This window comes from Taudactylus pleione, unplaced genomic scaffold (assembly GCF_031769625.1).
Source record: "Taudactylus pleione unplaced genomic scaffold, aTauple2 ptg000250l, whole genome shotgun sequence".
Lineage (NCBI taxonomy): Eukaryota > Metazoa > Chordata > Amphibia > Anura > Myobatrachidae > Taudactylus > Taudactylus pleione.
Window position 1 is genome coordinate 1,838,832 of NW_028284652.1, and position 13,520 is coordinate 1,852,351.

Below are 13,520 nucleotides of genomic sequence, written 5' to 3' on the forward strand. Positions count from 1 at the left end.
TGTTACTATGAAATATTAATCTGATATTGTTGTTCCTGTTGACTTCATTATCCCTTTATTGATAGCGTTCGTGTGGGTGGGGTGGGATCTTGTTGGAAAGTATCCAAAGTTTAAACTCCATATTTTCTTGCTGGACTGATTCAATTAGGGGTTTATTATCGAAGTGTCAGTTTGTATAACCCAGTACTGCTCACCATGTTTATGCCCGATATTTAAAAGGGCAATGCTTTTAATAGCCGTGTCTTTCTAGTAAAAGCATTACCCTTTTAAATGGGTTGGGTACAGGATTCTGGCGGTCGGATTATCGACAGCGACATCCCGACAGGATTAGGTAAGTGTAGTAACCCTAACCCTCCCCCTAACCCACCTTTTCAGCAGCATAACGAAAACCCTCCCGCAGCCTAACCCTAATTCTCCCTGCAGCCCAACCCTAATCTTCCCCCTAACACTAATCGTCAAGATGTCAGCGGTCGGGATTTCAGAGCCAGTGTTCTGACTGCCAGGATGCAGACTAGTACTGTGCTAGTGTATCAGTTGCTACTTTACTGTAACCACTACTGCGTTAGTGTATCAGTTACTACATTAGTGTAACCGTTACTGCATTAGTGTATCAGTTACTACATTAGAGTAACCGCTACTGCGTTAGTGTATCAGTTACTACATTAGTATAACCACTACTGCGTTAGTGTATCAGTTACTACATTAATGTAACCGCTACTGTGTTAGTGTATCAATTACTACATTAGTGTAACCGTTACTGCGCTAGTGTATCAGTTACTACATTACTACATTAGTGTAACCGTTACTGTGTAAGTGCATCAATTACTACATTACTACATTAGTGTAACTGCTACTGCGTTAGTGTATCAGTTACTACATTAGTGTAACTGCTACTGCGTTAGTGTATCAGTTACTACATTAGTGTAACCACTAATGCGTTAGTGTATCAGTTACTACATTACTACATTAGTGTAACGGCTACTGCGTTAGTGTATCAGTTACTACATTACTACTTTACTGTAACCGTTACTGTGTTAGTGTATCAGTTACTACATTACTACATTAGTGTAACCGTTACTGCGTTAGTGTATCAGTTACTACATTACTACATTAGTGTAACCGCTACTGCATTAGTGTATCAGTTACTACATTAGTGTAACCGCTACTGCGTTAGTGTATCAGTTACTACATTACTCCATTAGTGTAACCATTACTGCGCTAGTGTATCAGTTACTACATTACTATATTAGTGTAACCGTTACTGCGTAAGTGCATCAGTTACTACATTAGTGTAATCGCTACTGCGTTAGTCTATCAGTTACTACATTACTACATTAGTGTAACCGCTACTGCGTTAGTGTATCAGTTACACTAACGCAGTAACTGATACACTAACGCTATAGCGGTTACACTAATGTACTAATGTAGTAACTGATACTACATTAGTGTAACTGCTACTGCGCTAGTGTATCAGTTACTACATTAGTACATTAGTGTAACCAGTACTGCGTTAGTGTATCAGTTACTACATTAGTGTAACCGATACTACGTTAGTGTATCAGCTACTACATTACTATAACCGCTACTGCGTTAGTGTATCAGTTACTACATTACTGTAACCGTTACTGTGTTAGTGTATCAGTTACTACATTACTACATTAATGTAACCGTTACTGCGTAAGTGCATCAGTTACTACATTACTACATTAGTGTAACCGTTACTGCGTTAGTGTATCAGTTACTACATTACTACATTAGTGTAACCGCTACTGCATTAGTGTATCAGTTACTACATTAATGTAACCGCTACTGCGTTAGTGTATCAGTTACTACATTACTACATTAGTGTAACCGTTACTGCTTTAGTGTATCAGTTACTACATTACTACATTAGTGTAACCGCTACTGCATTAGTGTATCAGTTACTACATTAGTGTAACCGCTACTGCGTTAGTGTATCAGTTACTACATTACTACATTAGTGTAACCATTACTGCTCTAGTGTATCAGTTACTACATTACTATATTAGTGTAACCGTTACTGCGTAAGTGCATCAGTTACTACATTAGTGTAATCGCTACTGCGTTAGTGTATCAGTTACTACATTAGTGTAACCACTACTGCGTTAGTCTATCAGTTACTACATTACTACATTAGTGTAACCGCTACTGCGTTAGTGTATCAGTTACACTAACGCAGTAACTGATACACTAACGCTATAGCGGTTACACTAATGTACTAACTGATACTACATTAGTGTAACTGCTACTGCGCTAGTGTATCAGTTACTACATTAGTACATTAGTGTAACCAGTACTACGTTAGTGTATCAGCTACTACATTACTATAACCGCTACTGCGTTAGTGTATCAGTTACTACATTACTGTAACCGCTACTGCGTTAGTGTATCAGTTACTACATTACTGTAACCGTTACTGTGTTAGTGTATCAGTTACTACATTACTACATTAGTGTAACCGTTACTGCGTAAGTGCATCAGTTACTACATTACTACATTAGTGTAACCGCTACTGCGCTAGTGTGTCAGTTACTACATTAGTACATTAGTGTATCCGCTACTGCGTTAGTATATCAGTTACTACATTAGTACATTAGTGTAACCGCTACTGCGTTAGTGTATCAGTTAATACATTAATGTAACCGCTACTGCGTTAGTGTACCAGTTACTACATTACACAATATACACTTTATACAATTATGAGAAATCCTCCCACAGACTGCATAGATCCTATTATCTTAAATACAACCCAAGAGCAATAGTGCGCCTAATACAAGTCACTTACCTGACAGATATTAAGGCAGGGACAGTGGTATATGGTAAGCCTGGTAACCGAGGAAGGAGGGGCTCTTTACATCCAACTGTAAATGACGCTCAAAGTGATTCAACACAAGAAATTAGACTTCAAGTATGTGACTTGTATTCCAGAAACAACAGCTGATAAATGACAAGGGGGCCTGGGGGTTCTGCCTGTTTGCACTGCATTGGAATGTGTTTGCATATCTTTCCCATATGCTTCTGTCTATTACACATGTGGGAGATTTCCATATTCAATTTGGAAAATGTGATGGGCGAATATATGTAAAAATTTATTTTACTTGACAACTGATGAATATTAATATTTGACACACTACTTATACAACACATTAAATTCAGAATGAAATCCTATTGGTAAAAGCAAGAGCATGAAGAGCACAATTACATAGGAAGAATATAACACTACTTCCACTAGTGATTATTAACTGCATATTTTCTAGTAAATATTATTGTATATACTTGTGCACAATACATTACTTTCATAGTAAAAGTCATATTATCCATAGTATTCTTGTACCTCAGCATTTTCTTCATGAGATGATACCCTGATTTTCGTACTAACACACACAATAACACAGCAATGACAAGTAATATATTATGACAGTAATAACACTGCAGTGGATTGACAATATATTGCAAACTGATCAAGTGTTGAGGATGGCAGAATATATGTGAGTGTGATACACCTCCACGATCTTGTTACTATGAAATATTAATCTGATATTGTTGTTCCTGTTGACTTCATTATCCCTTTATTGATAGCGTTCGTGTGGGTGGGGTGGGATCTTGTTGGAAAGTATCCAAAGTTTAAACTCCATATTTTCTTGCTGGACTGATTCAATTAGGGGTTTATTATCGAAGTGTCAGTTTGTATAACCCAGTACTGCTCACCATGTTTATGCCCGATATTTAAAAGGGCAATGCTTTTAATAGCCGTGTCTTTCTAGTAAAAGCATTACCCTTTTAAATGGGTTGGGTACAGGATTCTGGCGGTCGGATTATCGACAGCGACATCCCGACAGGATTAGGTAAGTGTAGTAACCCTAACCCTCCCCCTAACCCACCTTTTCAGCAGCATAACGAAAACCCTCCCGCAGCCTAACCCTAATTCTCCCTGCAGCCCAACCCTAATCTTCCCCCTAACACTAATCGTCAAGATGTCAGCGGTCGGGATTTCAGAGCCAGTGTTCTGACTGCCAGGATGCAGACTACATCCCCTTTTAAATATCGGGTTTAAACACAATCTATAGTGCCGGGTTTTACAATTTGACGCTTCATAAATAACCCCTAGACTTTAGTGATTAGCATCTCAGGAACAGTATGCATACCTCTGACTTATAGAGCAAAGTGTCCTTTTTACATAACACAGGCAAATACTATAGATGTCGAACTAGTAACATGCAGTGCTGGATTACCAGCAAGGCAGCCAGAGCGGTCACCCAATGGCTCCCAGACATGGAGGCTATTGGGTTACATACATCACCAGTGTGGTGGGCACTGTCACATATGTGAACCTTGTGGCTTTGTGTGGTGGCTTGTGAAGCCACACATAGCCGGCATTATGGTGTTCACAAGTGGAAAACATAACTGCACACAGTAGTGCCAAACAGTCCTAGCCCAGTCACCACAGAGCTGCTGCCCCTAGCAAAATAGCATTTGCAAACAAAAATGTGCCATATTCCCCCATCTTAGGAACAACCATCCCAGTGTTTATAGCGCTGGGTCTATTACCCACACCCATTGTGAAGCACATTGCTACAATTGTTGTATCCAACTATTTTAAACAAAACAGACTCTTTACACCTACAAATAAAATGATACTTCGGCATGACACCCAACTCCAACTCTCACCACTTCCTTTTACTGATGCCTGCAAGAGAAAGAATGACAGACACATAGTGGTTTGAGTCTCTTTGTAAACTTACTAAACCCTGTATTTGAGATAGTAATATTGTATTGGACATTGAATTTGTGTATCAAGCATAATATAACTTTTGTCATGAAGTGCCATGCAGAAATGTGTAAATATCAGAGATGGCTGCAGTAACTATCTGTACTACACAGGTTGGTGTCACATGCTCTACTGTTCTTCTGCACAATGCAGTTCTGCAAATGCTAATTTGTTTCTGTCTCTTTCTTTCTCAAATTGCACATTGCAATATACAGTACATGAAAAGTGTAACATTTTCCCCATTTCAGCATTCAAATATAATGATGTCCTCACTGAAACACTTTTGGGGAAAGATTTGCACTGGTGAATGGTGAACGAGGTAGATGATTTATTTCACCCATTGCTGGGAGTGAAGCTGTTTGCCAAGCCCTGAACAAAATATGCACATAAACATTTTAATAAGAGAAACTTATAATAAAAGTTATTTATGTCACAGGCCTTACATTAAATGGTTTATTGATAAGTGTTCATGGAATGACACACATTAGACATGTAATGTGACTTCTCTTGACTATAAAGTGTTAATTTACACATGTAAATAGAAGAATCTTTTCTGTTTGGGAGATGCACAGCATTCTCAATTTGATATCACAACTGTGCCTGCACATAAAACGTTATGGATGTGATACAGAAACATTGTATTCATTTTGAAATCCTTATGTATGTTTTGCATCTTAACAAAAAACATTCTCATATAACCAGCGCTGGGTGACTATATGTGACTCACAAATAATTGAGGAAACAGCACATATATAAAAAAATGTACATCTATATAAGCGAGAAAGCGTATCTGTCAGTCTATCTGTCCTTTATGCACGGCCAGTTTTGGAGCTAGGGCCTGATTCAGACCCGCTCGCTGCCGGAGGCAGCTCGCAGGTCTGATGAGCGTGTTTTTTTTTTCTTCCTCCAGCCCGCTCACAAAGCTGTGGGTGACCACCCACAGCTTGTACGAGCGGCCTGGAGATGGTCGCGATTATCGCGACCATCAAGCTTGCGACGAGACCCTCTGGTAGGGTCTCGGCTCCCGCAAGCCTGAGTGGACTTCCTGCTCTAATAGAAGGCTCTGAATCAGGGCCAGACAGCGCTGGTGCAGTTTGAATCTGGCGCCGATCACAAGCCAATCAGAGCTTTCAGACCGGCAGCCAATCAGGAGCTGCCACTGCCGATTTGGCTGCTGGTCCGTGAGCTCTGATTGCCTCGCAATGGCAGCCTGCCAGTACGCCGGCTGTAATCAGAGTGGTGGGCCGGCACCAAATCAACACCGCTGACACCTGGGCCCCCCTCAGTTGCAGCAAAAGCTGCACGATGTGACACAAGATCTAACGTGCATGATCAAATGATTTGGCAATCTTTAGATCGTGCATGATAGAGACACAGATGCTTGCACGGATCAGTGAGATCCGTAATGCATGTATCTGTAATAAAAAAATTAATACAAAGTGAAAAAAACGGCGTGTCCCCCTCCCCCCCCAAAGCACAACCAGCCCTGGGCTTTTGTGATCCAGTATTGGTTATGCTAAATACAGGGGACAAACGACATAAGTGTCCCCTGTATTTAGTGCAACCAGCACTGGGCTCTGACCCGGTCCTGTTCTGGAAATACAGAGGAAGAAATGCATAGGGTTCCCCTGTATTTACCAGAACCAGCAATTTTTTCTAGGGTGGGGGGTGGTAATGACACAGCCAGGGGAGCCCATTCACTGGGACCCCCAACCAAAGCATTACCCCTGACTGCTAGTTAGCCCAGGGGAGTCTCCAATAAAGGAGTCTCCCTCTCCAGGGCACCCCAGGCCTAGGCTGATAGCCCAGCGCTATCCCCGGCACCCCTGAGCGGTAGGTGGTGGGTTGATTGTGTTAAATGTGTGGTGTAAAAAATAGATTAATAAGATTGTCTTTTGCTGTGGAACTACAGGTCCCAGCAAGCATCCCCCGCATGCTGATACTTGGAGAACCACAAGTACCAGCATGCAGGGCATTATGGGCCCGCTGGCACCTAAAGGTCCACAGCAAAAGCAATATTAAAAAAAAAAAAACAGAACACACACACCGTAGAAAGTAAAGAAAAATGTATGACCAGAGCTAGAAACACAGTTAAGAATGATGGAAGGTTTCACAATAAATCAAATAGAGTTTATTAGATAATCTAAAATCTGCAGTCTGCTATTTTATATAAATGATTCTAATGCTAAAAATGCATGCCAATGTTAACAAAGCAATAAAAGACAATAAATGAATAATAGACGCCACTTAGATCTGCTCCTATAGTGTTATTATATTGGACGTGAAAGTTCTCTCAATGTCCCAGAGAAGAAAGTTTTTTAGCAGCAATATAAACTTTACCAAATTCAATGGCTGATGTAGTTTTAATGGAAATCCTCTGGCATCCAGCAAATCCACAAGAAGTTCTGAAGCACTAGCTAAAAGGAGTCATCCAATGCTGCAGTAGTTATCACAATGGGGAACAGAGAGTCCAAATGAAAAAGTCCCAAAAAGTCCAAGGATTGTGGGTCAGGGATGCCTTGAGAAAGCCTGACTGATGAAACCGCCGTAGGCTATCTGTAACCGATTCATAATGTCATGTAACTAAATTCAATGTTAATATGTTGCTAAATGGACATAAACTCCAGCCATTGATGTCTAATGCTGGCCATACACGCTACAATTATCGGGACGATACGCCCGATATCGGCGGATCGCCGCGATAATTGTAGCGTGTGGGGGGGCGACCGAGGGTTAAATATTGCTCGGTTGGGCATGCTGGATTGTCCAGCATGCCCGTCCGATGCGATATTTAGCGGGTAAACTGTCGGCCGCATCGGGCAGTGTATGCCCAGCGCAGCCGACAGACAGACATTTCCTGTGTTCCTTCCTACGGAAGGAACAGGGAAATGTCTCCGCCCCCGGGGCGGAGCGCGGATGTCGGGCTATACACTGTGAGATTTCTCTCACAGTGTATGCCGGCGACTTCTGCGGCTGGCAGGCTGCCAGATAAAATGTCTGTCGGTCTGACAGGCATTTTATCTGGTAGTGTATGCCCAGCATAAGTTAAAATGATATATGCGCTATACATAGTGCTGAGACTAATTGCTATTGCCTACGATAATTGAAAGGTATGTTAAATATATGAGGCCTATGCTCCAGCTACTGATGAAAAAAATGATACATGTGCTATACACAGCGCTGGGAATGATTGCAATTGCCTAAAGGTTCAGCTGCATTACTGTATACATGAATACCCAGAGCTGCAAAGGTTAACATTTTGACATATAAAACCTTTTTTATGGTATGTGATTCACACACATGATATAATGGGAACTATTAATATATATCACATGTAGTGAAGACCCATTAATACTAGGTATGTTGACCAACTATATACTAACATAATATACCTGCTGTGTGGGATTAAACCTTATAGCTAAGAGACCTAAAACTACAACATATATTTGTATAAACTGCATAGCTAAGAAATATTCACAATAAGCATTGCATGACAATACATAAGGATAAGACATCTAAGCATAGGAAGAGAAGACATTGTATCAGTTTGGAATACTGACTATACACATTATCAGTCACTGCATTGTTTGATACAATTTGCTACTTCATTTTAAAGGAGATGATGAAGGCATTTAGCCTTAGGAAATAATTTCAACATAAATAACAGAACAAACTATAATGAGTAATGAACCACTGTGTTACTAAACACTGATTGTAATGAAAGAATTACAAATTGACCATGGTTTAGTTTATTACACGTTAATTTTCATCTCTTTTGCACAATTCTATCTTTTTATATTTCACCATCTTAACAAATTTAATACAGTGAGATATTTTAATGCATACCTATTAAAAATATTAAATTTTAACTTACCAACATTAGTCCCAGCGCACCAGTTAAAACTACTTACTTTTCTTCTTTGTAAACGTGATTTCTATAATGTTTAAGTAGTAGGTAGCACTTCAACAAATATACAAAAGAAACAATACCCAGCGCTAATATAAAATATAATAAGGTATTTATAAAATTTTTTTAGAAACCATCACAATATTTATATGAATGAGCAGCAGATTGAATCGATGTGCTTGTGGCAGCACATAAATACACCTGGGAACCAGGTGTACCAAAAATGTAAAAAGGTTTGAATATCTGTGCTAATATAAATGTGTCTTAAAGAGGACTGATGTGAACGAATAACCACTAACACACAGATTATAATACAGGTTGAGTTTCCCATATCCAAAATGCTTGGGACCAGGGGTATTTTGGATAACGGAATATTCCGTATTTTGGAATAATTGCATACCATAATTAAATATCTTTGGAATAGGACCCAAATATACACACATAATGCATTTATGTGTTATATACACCTTATACACAGCCTGCAGGTAATTTTATAAATATTTTCAATAATATTGTGGCTCAAAGTTTGTGTACATGCAAGAAATTAATTTATGTTTCATATACACCTTATACACACAGCCTGAAGGTAATTGTATACAATATTTTTAATACTTTGTGCCTTAGACAAAGTTTGTGTACATTGAACCATCAAAAATCAAAGGTTTCATTATCTCAGTTATGCCAAAAAAAATCCGTATTTCGGAATATTTGGATATGGGAGACTCAACCTGTATATAAATATGTTTACTATTATGATTCAATTGACAATGTAAAAAACAAATTAACAATCACAGACAATTAACAATCAATATAAAATTATTGGACATATTTTGCCAATAAGTAGATATATTTTATGTATAAAAAATTATCGCTGGAGGAGGTGGATCCAAAAAAATATAGTATTTATATAGACAATTGTTATCATCCATAATATGGATGTGCGTTATTCCATGTATATCCACATCTGCAGTAAGTAATTGTTGATTTCACCATGGGTTAAATAAACTGATGTTCAATCGTATTAGGCTCCATAGAGCTGCATGTCCTGAAAGGCAATGTCATAGAGGATTACCTTGCGAATTGCATAGTCCACATCCAGGTGGTGCAGGTGAGGAAGGAGGCTGATGTCCTTGGAGAGACGGAAATGTAGCGGATCCTTTATAATTAGATGATATTGATCCTGCCGCATCTCAATCCAAGCCTCTACTCCAGCTGCCGGCAAATATCCAGCGGGACCGCGAGTCTATTTATTGGCAAAATATGTCCAATAATTTTATATTGATTGTTAATTGTCTGTGATTGTTAATTTGTTTTTTACATTGACTGGTCAATTGAATCATAATAGTAAACATATTTATATATTATAATCTGTGTGTTAGTGGTTATTCGTTCACATCAGTCCTCTTGGAGACACATTTATATTAGCACAGATATTCACACCTTTTTACAGCACCTCAGCAAGCTTTATATTTAATCTGTAGATACAGATGAACTGAGTAACAGCTAATTGGAGAGAGGACTAACGAAACTGTAAACTACATAATAGATGGCTGGTGCGGGATTGGCGCTCTATTTGGAACTACTGTTATCTCACATACTCACCTATGTATCCCTGAAGCCATCATGTCCCCTTGTCCAGTAGATTATCCAATGGGTGTAACTGTAAAAAAAATCCGATACTCACCTCCTCCTATGCATGGATGACGTCCTCTTCTGCCCATGTAGCATCCACTGGCTTGGTAAAACAAAAAAACGGAAATACCCGTACCCATGAACTTAGTACTGTCCTCAAAGGAATGACAGCTCAGCGGCAGGATTTCATTATGGTGAGAACCGCTCATTGGCTGAGAGGCGGAAGGCTCGCCTCTCACAGCCAATGAGCGCTCAGCACCGGGATTTCCAAAGTAAAATCCTGCCGCTGAGCCGTCATTCAGGTAGTACTGTCCTTAGAGGACAGTACTAAGGGCCTGATTCAGCTTGGATCGCAGTTGCTAACTTGTGTGCTATTCTGTAGGCAGGTCTTAGGCGAATATATGCAAATGCTGCATTCGCAATGCTGTCGCACGGCTAACATACACATGCCCTCTGCCTACGCTCACATTCATAACACCACCCAAACCAGGCCAAACATCGGACACATCAATGGACATCGAACCCACACTCAGAATTGCAGCAGGTCAGACCTAACTCACAAATTGCTAACTTTCCAGGTCATGTGGAAAGCTCAGGTTAATTTATGCACGCCCGCGCAATGGCGTTCAAACTCACAGGCACGCCTGCGTTTTCCCGACCACAGCCAGTCACCATGCCCAAATGCTCTGTGCCTGTCAATCAATCTGCTAATGCACTGCGTGGCGAGTTTGATGCATACGTATGCGCAGTAAGCACCAATCAACGGATTGCGTACACAATAGAAAGTGCGATCCAAGCTGAATCAGGCCCTTAGTTTGTGTGTCCGGGTATTTCCGTTTTTTTTGTTTTGCCAAATCAGTGGATGCTACATGGGCAGAAGAGGACGTCATCCATGCATAGGAGGAGGTGAGTATCAGATTTTTTTTACAGGTACACCCATTGGATAATCTACTGGACAAGGAGACAAGATGACATAGGTGAGTATGTGAGATAGTGTGTGTGCATGAAGTTGCATGTATGTTTTAATAAAGTTTTACTTTCTACGGTGTGTGTGTTCTGTCATTGTTTAATATTGCTTTTGCTGTGGAACTACAGGTGCCAGCAGGCCCGCAATGCCCTGCATGCTGGTACCTGTGATTCTCCAAGTACCAGCATGCGAGGAAGGCTTGCTGGGACCTGTAGTTCCACAGCAAAAGACAATATTTTTAACTATTTCAAATTCACCACACTACATAATCAACCCGGCACCACCGTCCAGGGGTGCCGGGGATAGCCCCGGACTATCAGCCTAGGCCTGGGGTGCCCTGGAGAGGGGGACCCCTTTTTTGGGGGGGTCCCCAGCCTGGGCTGACTAGCGGTCAGGGGTAATACTTTGTCTGGGGGACCTGGTGAAAAGGCTCCCCTAGCTGTGGCATTACCCCCCCGCGCTAGAAAAAGTTCAGTGCTAGTTCTGGTAAATACAGGTAAACCCTACGCATTTTTTCCCCCTATATTTACAGAACCAGGATCGGATCAGAGCCCAGTGCTAGTTGCGCCAAATACAGGGGACCCCTATGTTGTTTGTCCCTTGTATTTAGCACAACCAGTACTGGGTCACAAAAGCCCGGGCTGGTTGTGCTTTGAGGGGGATGGGTACGCTGTTTTTTGTTTTTTTTTCACTTTGTATTAATTTTTTAGAAAAGATGCATAGACTAATCTCACTGATCCGTCCATGCATCTGTGTCTTTTGTCACAGGTGCTTGCCGCACGGATCGCACTGATCCATGCTGCATCAGTGCCTTGATGCATGCATGACGGATCTCTCTGATCCATGCATGCAGCATCATGCAGATCTGAACGACATATCGTTGGTGCATACACACTGAACGCTATGCCGCCGGATTGTGTAGGAGATCGTCAAACCTTGCCTGCAGTAGGCAATATTTGACGATACGATGTACGACCCGCGGGTACACGCATCGGCATCGTGAGTGGTCACTCATAATTTGGACATATTTTACATGATTTGTAGGTTCCAATGCGTCGAAATTGGGCGAATCGTGTAAAATATCTTAAGGCACCTTTAGGGTTCTGCAGATTTCCAATGGCCCATCTGCGTCTTCAGATGCATGCAACGGATCTGAGAAGTCTGCAGTGAGAGTCTTTTTACAAAAGATATCTCCTGCTGCATCAACATAGCTTCTCAGATCAGCTGCTACCGAGGACGTAGCACGAATACCACTTACATCCACCTCTGAATCAGGCCCATAGTTAAAATAGTCTGTATATTCCTGGTAAACCTGTATAGTGTAGTGGGTGTCCCTCCTGCGGCATTTACCATCAAAGCACAAGAAGGGCATGGCAATGCAAAATAGTCATCTTTAGATGCATCATCGACACTGTCTTATGGCAGGTGCAGTTTCTCCATCTGAGTATGGCCTTCTATGTGAGTGGTTGTGCAACACACCCTCTGTGAACACTGCCTACATGACAACGCGGTTACAGCCCAGTTAAGTCTACTTCAACGTAAGTGGAGATGCCTCTGAAAGGTGTACAATTCAGCCCCATCTGTAGTCACGTACACTTGTTTCTGGACCATGCATGTGCAGTGCAAAAACACACAAGATACAATCCGCACAGTTGCGTACGTTACACTCTGTACCACCTATCTGTATACCTTACTTATTATGTTGCAAGTAATTAAGTAAATGCTAAAATGCACATGACTGTTTTGTTCTCTACAGGTTGGTACGTGATCCCGGTGCTGATAATGCCAGCATTCAGAATCCTGGCGGCGTAATCCCGATGGTGGAAATCCCGACAAATGCAGGTAAGTATTCTAACCATTACTTTAACCCTACCTCTAACCCACCTTTCCTACAGCCTCACCCTAACCCACCCCTCCCGCACCCTCCTCCCTGCAGCCTGGCCCTAACCCTCCCCCATCCTGCAGCCTAAAACTAACACTGCCTTTTTTGCCTAACCCTAACACTCACCGCTGGGTTTACAGCCGCCGGGATTCAGGAGCCAGGATTATTCTGACTGCTGTCTGGATTCCGGTTCTGGGATTCTGTCAGCCGGGATGGTGACTATATCCCGTTCTTTACATATACCAATTTGAAAATAAAATGAATCCGCTGTATTAACTGCTCATCTGGAGACAAATTTTAGTTTTAGATGGAATTAGCCTGTAAACACAGTGTTCTGGCTTTA